We start from the raw sequence: 17,891 nt of genomic DNA, 5'->3' as shown, positions 1-17,891 counted from the left end.
TGGGAAACTGCGGACAGTTCTGTGCTCGGAGCTGGGGGCAGAGGTTGGGGAGTAGAATGGGGAAGGGAAAGGGGAAGGAGGCAGCCCAAGGGCGCTCAACTTCACTTCCTTCCGGGATCTGTGTGCAGAGCCAGGAGGCAACCGCCCCTGGCCTTCCTGAGCCCCAGGGCTCTCGAAATGTTCAACGAAGAAGAAAAATAAATAAATAATCTGGCTTTACAACTTTGCATGATCTGTGCTTGATTAGATTCTCATGCGAACTGGGCATCTGGATGGTTACCTTAAAGTATGCATTTCTTTAAAAAGAAAACTCCTATTTGCATTTTGACCACTTTCCTTTGGTGTCGTTGCTGGGCTGGGTTCAGCCATCTGCAAACCAGAAAAGGTTTCATGGGCACAGGGAAGCTATAGGGTAGGGCAGGGAGAATTGTGCATTTGAGTCTCAACTTCACAGAAACAGGGAGATGACCGAAGTGGAAGGAAGGAAAGTCATCACTTACTGAGTGCCACTTGGGTGCCCAGGTCTGCATGGACATGTCTCAGGGAGGTTCTCTCGGGGGCTCCTCATTTCCTCTGGTTCTCCTCCAAATCTCTGGTATCAAAGATGAGCCCAGATGGTGAATACACCTCTTGCCAAGTCATTGACATGAGTATTAGTAACAACTAATATTTACCAAGCACATAATGCGTGCTTGGTACCAGGTGCTTCACAGGGATTCCTTCATTTAGTACTCTCAACACCTTAGGAGAGGCTTCTCATCCATATGCTCACATCCAGACAAAATAACTGAACCCTCGAGATGCTGACTTGTCCAGAATCAACGGTGCTGTGATTCAAAGTCAGGTTCCTGAGATCATACGTTTATTAATAGTTGTTATGGGATATCACCTTTTACTGAGACAGGAAAGGTATAACATGACACCTGCTCTCAGTAGAACTTGCCCCTATATTTATGTTTGATGTCTGCAAGGCCCTTAATTTTTGCTTCCTTTTTCTCCCTAAAGGCATTCTCTCTTCACTTAAGGTACCTATAGCCCTTCTTTTGGGCTTCCGGGTGGCACTAGTGGTAAAGAAACTACCTGCCAATGCGGGAGATGTAAGAGACACGGGTTTGATCCCTGGGTTGGGAAGACCCCCTAGAGGAGGGCAGGCAACCCACTCCATATTCTTCCCTGGAGAATCCCATGGACAGAGGAGCCTGGCAGGCTGCAGACCATAGTGTCACAAAAGAGATGGACGTGACTGAATGGCTGAGCGAGCACGCACGCAGCCCTCCTGTATTCTGTATCTCCCTACACTACATATATTCCTTTCCTCTTGAGCCTCCATCCCACCTCTCTACGTCATCACAGAGCACCAGGCTGAGCTCCCTGTGTTGTGCCTTTTTGTTTTTATGGTTTTCGGATATCTTGGGCTGGTAACTCAGAGAAGGCAATGGCAACCCACTCCAGTACTCCTGCCTGGAACATCCCATGGACGGAGGAGCCTGGTAGGCTGCAGTCCAGGGTGTCTCGAAGAGTCGGACACAACTGAGTGGCTTCACTTTCACTTTTCACTTTCATGCATTGGAGAAGGAAATGGCAACCCACTCCAGTGTTCTTGCCTGGAGAATCCCAGGGACGGGGAGCCTGGTGGGCTGCCATCTATGGGGTCGCACAGAGTCGGACATGACTGAAGCAACTTAGCAGCAGCAGCAGGGCTGGTAACTGGTTGGAATATCTAGGTTAAGAACCTCCTCTCAAGGTTTCCTGCTTATCTGGAGAAGGTGTGCTCCAGAACCAATCACAGGAAGTGTGTTCTCTGGGTGATGTGAGTTATAGAACAGGTGTCCTGGCCTCATTAGCTTCAGGAGCTGTGATTCTGAGACTCTGAGCCTACTCTGCCTGAGATTTCATTCATTCACCAAGAAAGCATGGCTACCTCGATTGGCACCAGGGATGCTCTGATAACCAAGACAGACATTGTTCTGTCTTGGTGATCACAATGCAAAATGGGAGACAGACATTAAATTAAAAACTTCAGTGAAAAGTGGGTAGATCTCATCTCTCGTTGGTCCTTTTCCTTCCTTCCTTCCTTCCTCTACTGACATTGTAATTTTTCTCCCATCCTTTTGCTCCAAGGCTGCCAGATACCGTGTATCTAGAACCATCCTTCCACCCTTTTGCCAGTATCCCATCTTGGACTTTCCTATCTCACTTCTGCCTAGTGGGTGATTATTTGGTCCAGCTCACTGCCAGCCAGAAATTCCATGGCTCGTGGCCCATTTTTCCTCTGCCATTAGCCTTTTGGTCATTCCAAACACACAGGATTAGGAAAAGTGTCAAGAACAGAGACCAGCTGATAATCAGGGTCAGAGTGTCCATTAGTTAATTCACTTATTCATTCAGCAAGCATTGCATAGTTGGTATCTTCCAGGAATTGAGATATGAAAAACAAAAACACAGTTTCTGCAGAGTTAAATATATATATATATATATCCAAAGGCAAGGACCCCATCTATCTTCTTCATGACTCTGTCCCTAGTATTTAACTCCTTAGCACAAGGTGGGAACTCAATAAATGCTTGTGACTAAAACAATGAATTCGTATTTTGGCTGAAAAGACAGATATATAAAGGATGGTAATAAAGTGGGATGATCATTTATTCAATAAATGTTGATTGACTATCTCCTAAGTGCTGAATATGTCCTAATATGACAAAGAAGACAGATGCAGTCCTTGGCCTTTTGAGTCTTACAGTTAAAAATTTGCATCATAAGTATTAGAGTTGTGATAAATAATGTGAAGAAGTCCAAGGTGAGTATTGTTGATGAGTACTGTTTTGTCATTTATTTTATTTTTTATTTACGTATTTATTTTATTTATTTGGCTGTGTCGGGTCTTAGTTGCAGCACGCGGGATCTTTAGTTGGGGTGTGAGAACTCTTAGAGGCAGCAGGTGGGATCTCTAGTTCCCTGACCAGGGATCAAACCTGGGGCCCCTGCTTTGGGAACATGGAGTCTCAGCCACTGGACCACCAAGGAAGTCTCTGACATGACTACCATTAATGTGTGTTATTATTCACTAATGCCTAAGGAAGACAGGCCAGCGTCACCCCTTAGATTTAAATATTTCCACATACTTACTTGCATAACCTCTGAGCAAGGCTAAGAGTCCCTGGCTGGAACTCTTCACTTTCCCACTATTTCCTAGTCTTTTCTTAACTCGTTCACTCACCACCTGCTTCACAGACGCAGAGTCTGAGCGCCAGCTCTCTGCATAAGTGAAATATGATGGAACTTGGGGACAGAGAGGAAGGGAGCTTGAAGAGTAGCTTAACTGAGTTAATTGATCTTTATAAGTGTCCTGGGCCAGAGGGAAACAAGTAATCCCATAATGAGCCTTAGCATCTTAGCAACTCACAATATAACAGGGCTCACACCCACTTGGGCATATGAATCTTCTTTACAGAAGAGTATGAGATATAAAAGCCACAGAAAATTGCCTGGAAAAAAAATGCATTAATTGGATTCTTGGCAAAAGACTGAAAAATGTCCCAGGCCGATGGAGCAAGTTATTTTTAGACAGTTTTGTCCTAAAATATGTTGATGTCTCTGTGAAGAGTTCATAACACATGCTAAAAACTTCTTTGGCCTGATCCTTATTTTAAAAAAATCTCCATTTTTCCTTTTTATTACATAATAAAATTAAAAAGCCGTCCCCCAGTGCCGTCTCTTGGAGACAATCCTCGGCTGAGATGCCTTTTTTCTGCTTCCATCTTTATGATTACCTTCACATTAGCTCCCTTCCTTCTTGTTTTTCTTTCGGGGTATGCCCTACTTTTGTAACCTAAAGACATTAATAGCAATTTAATTGTTTATACCACCATTCACATAGTATTTCAGTTGTCCCCGTTTTTAACCCATGAGCTCAACCTTATGACTCAGCAGACTGCCGACATTTCAGCCCTCTGCTCTTTTTCTAATGAAAAAGTTGAGAACCAACACTTTATATGGCATTGCAAGGGTAGGATTAAAGTCACTGGTAGTTACAGAGATCTGACTTTGTGATAAGAGGCTGGCCAGTGATTAGAAGACTTCACCTACTTGGTCTTAAAGTGGAATTAGTCCAGATGGTGCCAATGGGAATTAAGGGCTGCATGGTCCTGGAGCAAACACAATGGCTGTCTTATGGATGCTCTTAATCTCAGAGGTAAATGAGGGACATAGGGCTTTCCGAGGCCTGGCCACACATTCCATGGTGATTATAGTACCAAATACTCATGATTCAAAGTGACTGGTTATCAGATACTAGAAACATCGTCTAAATCATTAAAAGATTTCAAGTCAGCGTGATGGTCCCATGGATTGAAACTAGTGAGTTTTAAAGTCATTTATATTTCCGAGGTTGTATCTACAGAAGTTTTCAACAGTCTTGGTCATATATATCACTGAAAGGAAAGACAAATTTACTTCTTTTAGAAAGCACAGCATGTGTGTGTGTATATATATGTATATATATATATATATATATATATATATACGTATATACACAGCATGTCTGTTTATTTTGCTTACAGAAACTCTAGTGTGTATTGTTATTGTTGTTTAGTTGCTAAGTCATGCCAGACTCTTTTGTGACCCCACAGACTGTAGCCCTCCAGGCTCCTCTGTCCATGGGATTTTCCAGGCAAGACTACGGGAGTGGGATGCCATTTCCTTCTCCAGGGCATCTTCCTGATCCAGGAATTGAACCTGTGTCTCCTGCATTGACAGGCAAGTTCTTTACCACTAAGCCACCAGGGAAGTCCTTCTACTGTGTCCATCCTAGACAAATTTCAGGGACTCTATAAAGACAGGCATAGAGTTAGAGTGTTTCCTTCTTTATGTTTTTGGAAACTTAGAATTTGACATCAGAGTTAAAGTAGATTCTCAGTATACAGACTGCATTAAAATCCAGAGGCCCTCGGTACTGACATGATCCTGCCTTTTGAATTATTCCCTATACGATTAATTGTCTGATGACAGGAACAATCAGTTTCCAGTCTTGAGGTGTAAGCTCAAATCTCTGATGAAATGCACATTGTCTGACTGAAACATTCTTTATATTTCTATCACTCGTTTCAACTTTAATGCAAATAAAGATTCTGAGAGATTGTGACCTAGAGAAAAGAAGTGAACTGGGGTTACTGGGTTGCCATGGGGTAATAATGAGGAAAGATTCGCTGAGGGTGGAAATGAATCAATGCTGTTGTTGTCGTTGCTCAGTGGCTAAGTTGTGTCAGACTCTTCACAACCCCATGGACTGCAGCACGCCAGACTTCTCTGTCTTTCACTATCTGCTGGAGTTTGCCCAAACTCATGTCCATTGAATCAATCCTGACTTTGCTTAATTCAAGTCGAGCATGGGATAGCCTTGCTCTCAGTCATGAATCTAGTGCAATTCCTTCAAAAGGAGGAGCTTCCAAACTGTGCCGTAGCTAGGATGAGAATCTGAGACCAGCGCCCATTTCTGGAGGCCCCATCTGCGGGCATCACCAGTGTATGTTAGAGTGGGCAAATCGAAATGACTCCTTTTCAGAAATCTTAGGTCTTTGCATCCATCACTTATTCTTCATGGCTAACTTTCTTGCTTTTGGTTGTAGATTTAACTCTCGAGGAGGAGTGATGCAAAAACTTCCTGTCGAGTCATAGAGTTTGCATGTAGAGTTTTCGTTTCTTGTGATGTCTCTGTCTGGCTTTGCTGTCAGGGTAATGCCGGCTTTAGTACAGTAAGTTGGACAGTGTCCCCTTATGTTTTCTTTTTCGGGAAAATTTATGAAGGATAGGTCTTCTTTTTTAAACATTTGGTAGAATCTACCGGTTACACCACTGGACCTGGGCTTCTCCTTCTGAAATGTTTTTTGATAACTACCTGGTAGAGAAAAAGGAAGTAGATTAGTGGTTGTTTGATAGCCATCAGCTTGTGGCTGATTGCCTAGTAACTGCTAAGGGGCTGAGGGGGACAAAAATATGCTAAAATCAGCTTGTGGTAATGGTTGCACAACTGTCAGAATACACTAAAAACACTGAACTGTTCCCTTCGAGTCAGTGAACTCTATGGTATGTGAATTATATTTTAGCAAAGCTATTTTAAAAACAAGTATTGATTCTGTTCATCATTTCTACTGCTTCTCTTTTCAGTATATTATTAATTTCTGCTTTTTTTCTTTCTTTTAAATTTCATTAGGTTTGTCCTTCTTTCCTAGCGTAAGATGTAAATTTAATTCACTCATTTTTAATTGGTTTACTTAAAGTTATATATTAACCTTCGACAACATTCTAGCTACCTTTAACAATTTCTTAAAGTAATACTTCTATTCTGTCACAAATATTTTATAACTGTCATATATTTCTATGCCTCTAAAATTACAACTTCCAAATACATAAAATATATGAATATGTTGCAAAGTCTATTATGATTTCTGGTTTTCCCCATGAGTTATTTAGGAGCACATGTAAAAGTTTTTTAAAGTGTTTTTAAAAGTGTTTGTATTTATTACCTTTTGATGGATTTTTATTTTTACTATTATGTAATACTCAGCAGGACTTCCCTGGTGGCTCAGATGGTAAAGCGTCTGTCTACAATGTGGGAGACGCAGGTTCGACCCCTGGGTCGGGAAGATCCTCTGGAGAAGGAAGTGGCAACCAAATTTATTTTTATCTGGTCGCTAAGAGTCGGACACGACTGAGTGACTTCACTTTGACTTTTCACTTTCATGCATTGGAGAAGGAAATGGCAACCCACTCCAGCATTCTTGCCTGGAGAATCCCAGGGACGGTGGAGCCTGATGGGCTGCCGTCTATGGGGTCGCATAGAGTCGGACACGACTGAAGCGACTTAGAAGTAGCAGCAGCAGCAGTGTTGTTGTGCCTGAAATTCTGTTTTGCCTTATACTGATATTGTTATTCAAAATTTCTTTGGTTATCAATTGACTGATATCACTTTTCCCGTAATTTTTGACCTTCTGAGTGATTGTGTTTTCGATTTTGCTTAGGGTTTCTTCAAACAGCAAGTAGTTGGGTTACAAAAAATCAGTCTGTTAATCTCTGTCATTTATTAGACAAATTTATTCCATTTTCATTGCTATAATCACTGGTACATTTGAACTTATTTCTACCACTTTTTTTTTTTTTTTTTTACTATTTTTATTGGATTTAAATATATGTATATGTATCTTCATTCTTCCATGTTCTTTTTGGACAAAGTTGTGGTTTTGTTATTGTTATTGTTGTCATTGTTCTCTTAAATACTATCCATGCATCTTTTTTCTCTAGTATGTTGGTTTGGAAGTATTTATATTATTTTAACTTTATTATTTCTATTATTTTACTACCATCTCCAATCTTTGACTATAATATTTTTACTGAAGTCTACATTTAGTCAAGAAATTTTGGAATCTTACAAACTTCGTGGGCATATTTAACTACTCATTAAACAACCACTTCCTGGAGATTTTAAACTTTGCCACAAAATTTCTAAAATAGCTTTTAAAATAGTTGATTAAATTAATCAACCCATTTTGTTAATATTTTGTCTACCACTATTTCTTGAATCCCATGCCCTCCCTCTGGGTCCATTTTTTAGACCTTAAATACATTCTTTAATATTTGTATTCATAAGCATCGATTGATGGTAAACTCTCCTGTTCTTTCTTCATGAATCTAAAGCCACCTTTATTTCTCTTCTTTTTTTTTTTTTAATGATAGCTTGTCTGGTATGAAAGTTTAGACTGAGATAATTTCACTTAGCATTTTAAGAATATTATTCTTTTATCTCCTGGTATCTACTGTTGCTGTCAATTTGTCAGTCCTTTGTAAGTAATCTACCTTTTCACACTAGTCATTGTAAGATTTTTCCCCCTCCCTTTGTTCTCAGTGATTTGTAGTCTCACTACATTTGTTACTTTGTAGTAATTAATATTTATTTATCCCTCTGGGTCCTTACACTTAATTTTTAATCTGAGGACTCATGTCTTTCTTCAGTTTTGGAAAAACATTAGCAAATCTCTCCTAAATATTGCTTTTCTACCTTTCTGGGAAATTCTACTAAATAAATTAGACATTTCCATTTACCCTGTAAGATATTTAACTGTTTTGTCATATTTCTCTTTGCCTTTATGTGATGCAGTCTAGTAAAATCCTCAGGGTTATCTTCCAGTTCCCTGGTTCTGTACAGTCTAGTTGTTAAACAAAACATCTTCACGTCTAAATTTTTTACACTGTCTCTTTTAGATCCATCAGTTTTGTCTCACTTCTTTCTGATTTTGCTTGCCAATTCTATGTTCTATTTTTAGTTATTATTAAAGATGTTATTCTTTCACTGTGTCCTTTATCATCCTGAAAGTCTCTGTCTGGCTGCTCTTGTACTTTAATTTTGTTTGGCTAAATGTATATCCTTTTTATTGATTTATATTGGCTCTCTGTCTTAGCCTTCTATTCTTTGGTTTTGGTATCATGGTTTCTGGGCTCATTTTGGGAAGGAATTTTTTCTTTTTGTTTTTTCCCTTCTCTGCTTATCCTTCTCTCTCTAGTTTTTACAATTGCCTCCATTTGGCTTCTTGGGGCTTGCTGACCGAAGAAGTCTTATGATACAGGTTCAGGGCTCATATACCTCAAGGATTATGGCTTCAAGTATTAAGGTTTATGGCCAGTTCCTGGAGATGAGAATGTTTTTATGCTCTATCAATTCAAAGAGGCAATATTCCCAGGCAACAATTAGCAGAGCTTTTCTCAGCCTTTACTATTATTATTACTATAATTTTTTTTAATAAAGGGAAGTTCCCCCCAGTCTCCAGCTTTAGTCCTGTTGCCACTTTGTATAGAGTAATTTTAATTACCATAATTGCAGATGAGCAAAATTCCCAGAAATGTTTGCTCGTTTCCTGCCCCAGGAAGCAGGTCCAGATCTCTGTGCCACGTGCTACCGCTGACCTTGCTTTTCTGGCCTGCATACCTGGTCCATGCAGGTGTCTATTGTGTTCTGGGCCTGCTTACATCGATTTGACTTTTTAAATTATACTTTGCCTACCATTGTGCTTATTTGAAGGGGAAGGGCTTGAGTATATGAGCATGCACTTACTATTATACTATTAACGATGATGTGTAGTTCTGGGGTGGGTGGGCTTCAGTAGCTGCATCTCACAGGCTCTAAAGCAGAGGCTCAGTAGTCGTGGCACAGGGGCTTGTTGCTCCATGGCACGTGGAACCTTCCTGGACCAGGGATTGAACCCATATCCCATGCATTGGCAGGCAGATTTTTAACCACTGTGCCACCAGGGAAGTCCATCAACACTTTCTTAATGCTTTCTTAAACTCTGGAGCAGTTTTGTCCAACAGCAATAAAATGCAAGCCACATATATGCTTTTACATTTTCTAGCAGCTACACTAAAAATATGTTTAAAAAAATGGGTAAAATGAAATCTCATGATATATTTTACTTAGCTCAATATTATCATTTTTAAATAAAATCAACAAAAAGTTATTAATACAGGATCTTTATTCTTTTCACACCAATTCTTTGAAATCTAGTGTGTATTTTATACTTAACAGCACCTCTCAGTTCAGAGGAGCCATGTTTCAAATGCTCAACAGCCACATATGGCTAGTGGCTGCCACAATGGAAGGTGCAAATTTACGGTATTTATAAGATAACGATAATTCTAATATCACCACTACTACTTTGGACTTTTTAAACTTTTTTTTTGTTCCAAGAATTTCATCGAGTAATTAAGAACACAGCAAGATTTAGATGCCCTCAAAAGCTGTCTGGTCCTCTACAGTACGCTTGTCATCACAGTGCTGGTATATTTGGAAACCTGTTCTTATTTGCTTTTTCTGAATCGAGGGAAGACAGTGAAAAGTCTTGTGTGGACAAATTTACAACGGAAATAAGACCATCTTTCCACCTTGAAAAACTGGCTTATGAAAAATCGAAGTTTTGTTTTTTCTGAGACAGGAAATGAGAATATATAGTGTTTTGAAATGGTCGTTACATTAATTACCTAATGAATTAAGAAGTTAAACTCCATTTACTCCCCCAAAGCACTTGAAGGTGCTAGGAAGAGTTAGAAGAGTAAAGTATGACGGAGTTTTATGAGTTTATATGGATTTTTTTTGGTTAAGATTAATTTCCAATTCCCCCCAGGCAAAGGATATTTGGCTTTTCTGAGAGGTGTCTCTAGTGGTAAAGAACCCACCTGCCAATGCAGGAGACATAACAGACCTTGGTTCTATCTCTGGGTTGGGAAGATCCCCTGGAGGAGGGCATGGCAACCCACTCTAGCATTCTTGCCTGGAGAATCCCATGGACAGAGGAGCCTGGCGGGCTACAGTCCATGCGGTTGCAAAGAGTTGGACATGACTGAGTGACTAACTAGCATATGGAAAAGCAGAGACATTACTTTGCCAACAAAGGTCCGTCTAGTCAAGGCTATGGTTTTTCCAGTGGTCATATATGGATGTGAGAGCTGGACTGTGAAGAAAGCTGAGCGCCAAAGAATTGATGGTTTTGAACTGTGGTGTTGGAGAAGACTCTTGAGAGTCCCTTGGACTGCAAGGAGATCCAACCAGTCCATTCTAAAGGAGATCAGTCCTGGGTGTTCTTTGGAAGGAATGATGCTAAAGCTGAAACTCCAGTACTTTGACCACCTCATGTGAAGAGTTGACTCATTGGAAAAGACTCTGATGCTGGGAGGGATTGGGGGCAGGAGGAGAAGGGGACGACAGAGGAGGAGATGGCTGGATGGCATCACTGACTCGATGGATGCGAGTCTGAGTGAACTCCGGGAGTTGGTGATGGACAGAGAGGCCTGGCGTGCTGTGATTCACGGGGTTGCAAAGAGTCGGACACGACTGAGCGACTGAACTGAACTGAACTGAGCTGAGTGACTAAGCACACACACACACGATGCTTTTGATAGGCTGTTTACAGTCTGACATTCCAGGTATTTCGGGCAGCAAGGCAGGTCTGACCTCCTTGCCCCAGTGGGGGCATTAACAAACCTTGCTATTTCTCCGGGAAAGTAATCCTTTCAAAGTACTTGGTTATGTTGTTAGATTACTTGGTTTCCAAAGCATGGGACTACCTTCTCTTAAGATCTCGAAATCACACTTTATAGAATTGTTTGTTTTTACAGCTTAGAAACATCAATAGTTGATCAACTTCCTGATTTTATGGCCGATTTTTAGACACACTCATTTGTCACATCTTTTGAAACTCCTTCCTTGACGGGGAGTGGTTTTCCCCAGGAATTCCCAAGCATGTCATATTTAATGAGCACAATACCAGTAATTACATTGGTACACAGCTCTTTTCTCTCTGGAATCTCTAAATAGTTTCCAGATTGGTGCGGGGGGTGGGGGGTGGGGTTGGTTTTCAAAAGCTCCTTGTGGAGGAAGAAAGGGAAGGAATTAGTTCCCAGTCAAGATAGTTAGGGAGTGAGGCTCCGGACAGGATTGAATCGTTCCCTGAGTCTCTCAGTCCGTCTGTCCTATAACATTTCCGTCCTGACTGGAGGTTCCACTGAGCTGAAATGCACCTATTTGGAGAAGACTCCTCTTCTGCTGGCTGGGGAGCCATCGTGCTGTCATCACAGCTGGACATGACAGGTTCCAGGAATCCAGAATCTGTGCTCAGCATGATGGGAAGCATTTTTATGTCCAAGCGTCAGGAATGTGTTACCTCCCACATTAGGAAGAAGCAGTATTGCCCCACCCCCAGCTCTTCTCAGTTACCAGGATCTACTGCTCCCTGCGGCATTTAACATATCTTACGGCTCAGACGGTAAAAGCATCTGTCTGCAATGCAGGAGACCGGGGTTCGATCCTTGGGTTGGGAAGATCCCCTGGAGAAGGAAATGGCAGCCCACTCCAGTATTCTTGCCTGGAAAATCCCATGGATGGCAGAGCCTGGTGGGCTACTGTTCATGGGGTCGCAAAGAGTCGGACGTGACTGAGCAATTTCACTTCACTTCACCTCAAAGGAATACTAAATGCCATATGGCAGTCCAACCTAAAGGAAATCAGTCCTGAATATTCATGGAAAAGACTGATGCTGAAGCTGAAACTCCAATACTTTGGCCACCTGTTGCGTAGAACTGACTCGTTGGAAGAGACCCTGATGTTGGGAAAGATTGAAAGCAGGAGGAGAGGGGATGGCAGAGGATGAAATGGTTGGATGGCGTCACTGACTGTATGTACATGAGTCTGAGTAAGCCACGGGAGTTGGTGATGGGCAGGGAAGCCTGGCGTGCTGCAGTCCATGGGGTCGCAAAGAGTAGGATATGAGTGAGCCCCCGAACTGGCTGAAGCGTGTTGCACACTTGTTCATTCTCTGCCTCTGTGCACGAGCATGTAACCTCCATGAGATCCTGAGCTTTGTCTGTTTTGTTCACAGGTGTGTTTCCTGCCCAGGCACTTGGTAGGAGCTCAGTAAACCTTTATTGAATGAAAGGATGCATTGACATGCTGGAATGCGGTCTTCTTTCAAATAATGACGTGGGGTTAGGGGAGGCCAGACTGAGGTCATAGCGCGGTGGTCTGTGAGCTGTGCGATCCTGAGCAAGCTCCCTGGCTTTCAGGCGTCTTGTGTATGAAACAGAGCAGCAACATGTACCTTATAGGCTGACTGAGGATTTGATGATGTCAAATGCTCAATCAAGCCCAGAACCTGGCCTGCAGTAAGCACTCAACAAAGCGTGGCTATATGGAAAAAAACGCATTACTATTCCAGTGAGTCCTGACCTGGGAAGTTGTTAGAACTCAGAACCCTCCCTTCAACCACAGAGTTTAAGCCTCAGGGCTACGTCACACTCCTTCATGGATCAGGGCAAAGGCCTGGGCCTGTCACGGGTCCCACGGTTTCTAGGGCAGCAGAACACGCTTAGGGATTTTCCTGTATTGACACAGTCTTCAAGAATAACCTTGTTCCACATAACAGGGGCCATAGGCCGGGTCGTACCTTGCCCAGTGGGGACAGCTGCTGAGAAGGCGTGGGAGCATGTGATAACCAACAGCACGTGGCTTTCAATAGACAGAAGGGTAAAAATTTGATTCAGCTCGCCCTGGCTGGCTTTGCTAAAAGGCGCTTTGCCCTTATTTGAACAGGGTGAGAAGTGGGTGGGTGGGCAGCAGAGAGAAAGTCTGGGACGGGGTCCTTCCTACACTCCCATAGCTGGTAGCTGGTGCTGAAATAGTAGAGTCAGAGTGGCAACAGCGACTCACAGCCCAGCCCCTCGTCGTCAGAAAGAGAGATCCCTGGGCACTCCTGCTGCTGCTCCTCCCAGACCCTCCTGGAGGAGGCGTACCTCTGAAAAGCAAGTGAGTGTTAAGTGCATACGCTTATCTGCTTCTCCAAGCACAGAGAGAACATTCTAAGGTTCATTTAAATTAAGTGGCATTGCAAGAATGCAATATTCAGCCGATAAGCATTCCAGAAAGCTCCAGGAGTGGGCAGATGTGGGATCACTTCAAAACCAGCTAACAATATAATGTAATAAACGAGACAAAGATATGACAAGCCCACTTCGGAGCTGTTTGCAGTTCCGCATGTGAGCTATTGTTATCCTGACTGATGCTCAGGCTTTGTTTTTCAGGTTAAGAAAAGGGAGGTAAAAGGATTTCAGAGGCAGGGTGTGCAAATAAAGATTCCTATTAAAACACATATGTGCATGCATGGGTGTGCGTGTACCCATACACGCATGCATGTGCACGCACACGCTTGCACATACCCTGCCTTTGCAAGGTTCTCATCCTCTCTGACTCCTGCACAGAAAGTGGCTTTAGGGAACCCTGACCCTACAGACTCTGCCCACTCCCAGCTCCCCTCAGCTGACCCCTGCACAGGAATGCTAGGAATGCCTTCCCATGTACCCACATCACGGGCTCCAATCCCAGGGCCTGGAGAATTCTTCCCTAGGCACTGCTTGGTGATCCACATTCTACTGCCTCTAAATGTCTGTGACAGTTCGAGCTATCCGGTTTTTATCACTGGAAATTTGTTTCTGTAACTAGAAGAGTGGGATAAACCAGTCCCTCCACTCTACTCCCCACCCCGCTCACCAACCCCAACAAAGTAGGAGCTGTGTCGAGTGGTCCTTGCCCAGAGGGTCGTAAATCCTCACGCTCCTTCTTCCTCTGATGGAAGGTCTCTGAGAGGCCTCCCGAGGACAGGGACAGGACCCAAGGATTAGAAAAGCAGCATTTCAGAGCTTCCGCAGGGCTTCCTGCAGCCAGCTAGGATTAGCTGGTCCTGACAGATCCAGGGTTTCTGGACCAGGGGTCCCAAGCAGGCTGAGGGTGAGTGGGGCTGGGGATGGGGAGGATGAGTGGCCCTTGACACTGTGTGCAGCATTCATGCACGAATTCCACAGGATAGAATTCCCCTGTGTTCGTGCTGAATGCTTATGCTGTCCTCAGAAAGCACGTTTGTTCCTGGATGTGATAGTACATCACATGAGTTTAAAAAGCAACAGTCATTTCTGGAAGTTGTGAGTGTGCACGGTGTGTGTGCAATCAGCAAGCCCCCCTTCTCCGGCCCACGTTCGAGACTCCCAAGGAGACTGTACTTCAAAGCCTCTCCCAGACCCCAGGCAGTCAGAAAATTCACTGAGCTCCTAGTACAAGTCACGCTCTATGTAAATGAATCAGTCCGCACCCTCTGGAGGTCACAGGCTGCCAGGAAGGCAGGGGAGACAAAGGCAGAGGTGCCCAGTGAGGGGGGTGCCGCGGGCAAGGCTGATGGCTCCAACTTAGATGAATAACATGATTGCAACACGGATGTAAAAGCTAATTCTAGAAAAAAATTCCTCTCTCCTGGAGTATAAACAATTTCCTGTAACTATTTTATTGAGAAATCTAATCTCATGAGTGTTTTTTTTTTGTCCTTTTCCCGACTAGTTTGTTTTTCTGGGTTTGGCATGTGTGTGTGTGTGTGTGTGTAACTGTCACTGAGGTTGCCATATACACAGGGCCTGCTCAGGGGAAACTTGGCAGAGCCTGACCTGAGCCCCAGGTCCTGTCTACCCCTCCCTAAGCCCTTTCGGTGCCACCACACCCTTACACACACACACTACACCACACACTTCAAATGCCACACCACACCACACACACACAGCCCTACACACATCCCACCACACGCACACACATCCCGACACATTCCATACACACACACCACACCCCACACACCCCCAAATACCACAACACACACCCCACAGCCCTACACACATTCCACCACACACACACATACACACAAACATCCCAACACATTTCATACACACACACCACACCCCACACACCCCCAAATACCACACCCACACACACACACCACAGACCGACACACATCTCTACGCATACGATATAAACACACCACATAAACTCCCCAAATACTACACCACACACACACACACACCTCACCTGCACACATGGGCACCCCACACCCCACACCACTGCAGGGCAGTGACCTGGGCTCCCCGGGCGCCTGCGGTCCTCCAGCCCGTGATCGCAGGGACAGTGGACATGGGCCGCTGCTTCTCCCCTGGGACACTTTGTGGTTGAGAGCAGCCCCTGGGGTTTCTGGGATCCGCTCTTATTCCTCTTCATACCTTTATTCAAAGTTGACTAGGAACTTAATGATCCTTAAGATTCACTTGGAAAGTACATAGGAAGTCAGTTTTTTTTTTTTCTCCACTTTTCCTAAAGGGTTAAGACCACGGCAGGAAGGAGCCGACCATCAGTCCCATGGACTGGGCTGGGTTGCCCGTGTACCTTTCCCAGTCTCTCCATCGCTCCCCTTCCTCAGCTACGTGGGGAGTCAGCTTGGAGGTGGTTTCCTCGCCCGCGCTCTGAGCCCACCTTTCTTAGGCTGTTCTCCCCCTGCCCGGCCTCTTGCACTCTGTCCTTTAACCTCCTGAAAACGCCCTCCTGGCTTGACTCACCTTTGCCCCCTGACCTGAAAGAATAACCCCTTTCTGGTCACCCCCTCCACCTGATGCCTGGAGTCCAACCCCTTTCTGAAAGCATTGCTCGAATTCCACCTTCTTCATGAAGCCTGCCCTAGTCACCTGTGCCTGAACGGCTCACCTCTCAGCTTGGGAAGGACTCTCTGTCCTCAAGCGGGGCTGACCTCATTCATTTATTTGACAAATATTTGATGAACAGCTAGTAAGCACTGAATAAACACTACACTCCGTGTGGCAGATACAGTGATGGATGAAGCACAGAGCTTTCTGCCCTGCTGCCGGTCCCCAGACACTCAGAGGTTCATTGTACGGGAAGACTGGGTCTAACCATTATTTCCACCCCCCAGAAGGTACTAAGAATTCAGTCCAATCTACTGAACTGATTAACCAATGAAGTCATTATTTCTTTCATGCAATGCCATACAGAATTTGAGTCAACACTATAAATGACCCTTCTCAATAACCAAAGCTGAATGTGGAAAGAAGAGGAATACATTTCCTTCTTATGAAAAACAACATGTGATTGTTTTCTGTCTCAAAGGCAGAATCCTGGTTTTATCAAACACATCTCAGAGAAACACCCCAGCCTTCAAGCCAGACAGCAGTTGTAAACATCTCCCCTTTACGCTCAGAGGCTGTGGAATCTCAGAGCCTGAGCTGTGAAATGCCAGCCCTCTTCTCCCACCCCAGGATGGAAACCGAGCCCTCAGGGTATTCGTCTTTAGACTCTCTGGGTGATGATGACTGGTGCAGGACAGGGACTTAGCTCAGCCCACAAACCAGGAGCAGGGAGGTTGGAAAAAGACAGATGGGACTCAGAGAAGAGGGAACACAATTGCTCAGTGACCCAGGATCCTAGTATGACACATTGCTAGTATGATCCTAGGTCAGACACATTGCTTCATTACTGACCTTGTTCTTTGACACATAGATTCTCCTGTGTACACTGCGTCTTTTTCTAACCAATTCCTCCTTCCTACCAGCACAGCTCATACTAGAGGATGGCAAATCGCACCTATACCAGTGTTTTTCTCCAGCTTAAGACCTCGTCAACACTCTTGATGCCTTTTAGGAAAACACATGACATCAGCTGCTTCCTTCCTGATATCCACACGACGTTAAAGGAACACCGAAGTTTTGTTTATAAAAACACACAGATGATTAGGTAACTGATGAGACCTATATTCTCACCATACTTTCTTACAGACTCAAAAATTTCAGCCCTAGTTGTAATCTTGCTTAAGCTTTGTGGTTTATTGGACAACCTGGTGAAACTTCACACTTACCTGAGGGTTGCGTGTGCATTTTAAGGTGTCAGGGCATAAGGAGTTCTGTGCTGAGGTGAAGGAAGTCACATGGAATAGGCTTCCTGTCTTAAATTAGCATTAGACATAGGCTTCTGGGGGACCCCCTGACGTCAGATGACCACAGTGCTGGAGCAAGAGCTGTCACAAACCCGTGATGGCTGGGGAGGAAACCCAACAATGCTCCCGTCTAGCTGAGATTGTTAACGCCCCGGCTGGGGAAGAACTGCGTCCCCTTTCTGCAGCCCTGAGCTGGGCAAATCTGTGGGTTTCTGAGAAACCCCAGTTTGTAGGGCTAGATATTAATAATAAAAGACTGTCTTGAACAGGTCTACACTTACACTGAGTGATGAGCCACCATGAGAGCCCTGGTAACTGATCATAGGTCTGACTGAGCCAAACCACAGGAATCTTATGGTTTTCTGTGCTCACGTCCACTGGCATTGGGGCTTGGCTGGAGGAAGGTGTCAGTCAGTTTCTTCTGCACCACATATTCCTTCTCCTCCCAATATCAGCAAGAGCTGGGCTATGGACTAGATGTTTGTGTGTCTCTGAATTGGTATGTTGACTCCCTAATCCCCAAGGTGATGGTATTGGGTTGGTCTACCC

Source organism: Bos indicus x Bos taurus, chromosome 23 (genome assembly GCF_003369695.1).
Source record: "Bos indicus x Bos taurus breed Angus x Brahman F1 hybrid chromosome 23, Bos_hybrid_MaternalHap_v2.0, whole genome shotgun sequence".
In the NCBI taxonomy this organism is placed as follows: domain Eukaryota; kingdom Metazoa; phylum Chordata; class Mammalia; order Artiodactyla; family Bovidae; genus Bos; species Bos indicus x Bos taurus.
Note: the sequence above shows the minus strand (reverse complement) of the source record.